Source organism: Chenopodium quinoa, unplaced genomic scaffold (assembly GCF_001683475.1).
Source record: "Chenopodium quinoa cultivar QQ74 unplaced genomic scaffold, ASM168347v1, whole genome shotgun sequence".
Lineage (NCBI taxonomy): Eukaryota > Viridiplantae > Streptophyta > Magnoliopsida > Caryophyllales > Amaranthaceae > Chenopodium > Chenopodium quinoa.
Genome location: NW_018742951.1, coordinates 7,331,419 through 7,333,575, shown reverse-complemented (window position 1 = coordinate 7,333,575; position 2,157 = coordinate 7,331,419).

Below are 2,157 nucleotides of genomic sequence, written 5' to 3'. Positions count from 1 at the left end.
CCCAGACCCGACCCGAATGACCCATTTTGCAGGTCTAACACACACAGCCAGAGCATGCGTGCTGTTAGCGAGCCACGCATGCTGGCGCTGCTGCTATGCGAGGCACACGCACCACACGGGCACAGCCTAGCACGATGCTGGCTGGTGCGTGGTGCTTGCGATGTGCGAGGCATAGAGCTGCTGCCATGCGATGCCTAGCACGCATGCTGCCAACGATGCTTGGGGCTAGTACGTGTCACTGCCCAACATCATGCATAGCGCACCACGCCTAGCATGCTGCTATGCGATGGTGCGTGGCTGCGATGGCTAGGCGCCTAGCACCACGCACAGCGTAGCACGCCTAGCATGCTGCTATGCGATAGTGCGTGGCTGTGATGTGCGATGGCGTGCCAGCCCGCATTGTCATAGCACGCCTAGCATGCTGGGCTTGCGGCTAGCATTGCGATGGGTCTCGTCTAGCCTAGCACTCACATGGCTAGGCCAATGCGAGGCTACGGCTAGGCTCGAACTTGTAACTTGATTGATTTCGCGTCTCGTCGAATCTAAATTCGACTCAACTTGCGACGCTCGATCTCGACGCTCTAAGCTCGATATCCGACGTCTTTGTTCGTAAAACTCTGACGACTCATCAAATCCTTCGCATTGATTTGTCGTCTCGGCTCGGTTGTTCGATTGGGTTTGACTCGAAGGGTTCAGTCAAGATTAAGCTGTAATATTAATTGTACATTAATATTACTGATCGGAAGCGGCCTCCACCTACGCATTCCGATCACTTGACCTTACTGAAAAATTAACTATCCACTAATTCTGAACCCTCTATCGGAATAATACACTTGTTGGAAGGACACCATTCCTTTCACCTAGAATATGAGTTTCATCTAAGATTGAGTCCTATTTATTTTATTTTCTTTTGATAAAGTGGAATGAATTCTTTTAGATGCCCATTACCGCTAGTTGCCATTATAATGTGTCTCCCTAAATATAGTGCCAAATGTTTTAGATTTTTTAGCTCCCTTGGGATACTACTATACGAAAGTAATGAGTCAACTCACGTACTATGATTACCTCAAATAATGAATATTCCTTTGGTAAAAAAATTTACTTTTAATGGTCAAGTTAGTTTCTGTAAATAGCAATGCATGTAGAGAGGAAAATTAGAGAAAAGTTAGAGTGTTTAGGCAATGTCTCGTTATTTACAATCACTGTAACCTATCCTATCAAGAAATGATGGGGGTATTCCTACCCACCTAGGGTGACGACTTCCGTGTATTGAGACCTAAAAAGGTGTGTTTGATTGGATACAAATAAATGTGTGACACGTGATAGTGTTGCCGCCATGTTTGAGCTAGGTATTTTCGATTTTATGGACTTTCAAATCTTTCACCATGAATTCTAATAATTATGGGGTGCCACGTGTTATGCTATCATGCATTAAGACATTTGTTGGCTTTAGATTGTTCCACGTGGAAAAGTATTTTAACAATAAAAAAATAAATGAAGTTGAGCAAAAATAAATTCAATTTAGTAAAAAATTGTTAAGTTTTAAAAAAAATAAGTTCAGCTTACTTAAAACAAGTTATTATTAGTAAAAATAAATATAGTCGCGAATTAATAAAATTAAGTTTTAATTAGTGTAAGGAGATTTTCAACTCTTTGAGCCCTACTGTGGTTCATGCTTTTAGGCATGGCGACGTTCCAAAGAAAAGAAGCTAGAGAAAAAAGAGTCGCCAACAAGTTTTAGGAACTTGTAAACCATTCACGGGTGTGAAGTTTACACCCGATTCACGATCACGGAGATCGATAACTCCATAGTGGTCTGGAACCATGATGGGATGTTCAAGGATAATGGTACGAATCTAACCTAAAAGAGATTTAACTCGCCCTAAATAGGCCTCTATTTAATTCCTATGATATTCATGTGCGCTTTTTGATCAACATACATACATTAAATTAATCCTACACCTGTTTAATCTACGTTGGTTGATTATTAATGCATAATCAAATCTAATATTGGTGATCACCTGAATTAAAACCATATTAGCCTAACACTAGTACAAATAATGCTTTTTACAACATTTATTTTATAGAGATTTTGTTAGGGTGTTGTTAAATTTCACTCCCAAATTACAAGGGGCCTCTCACATTTTTGTCATGAAT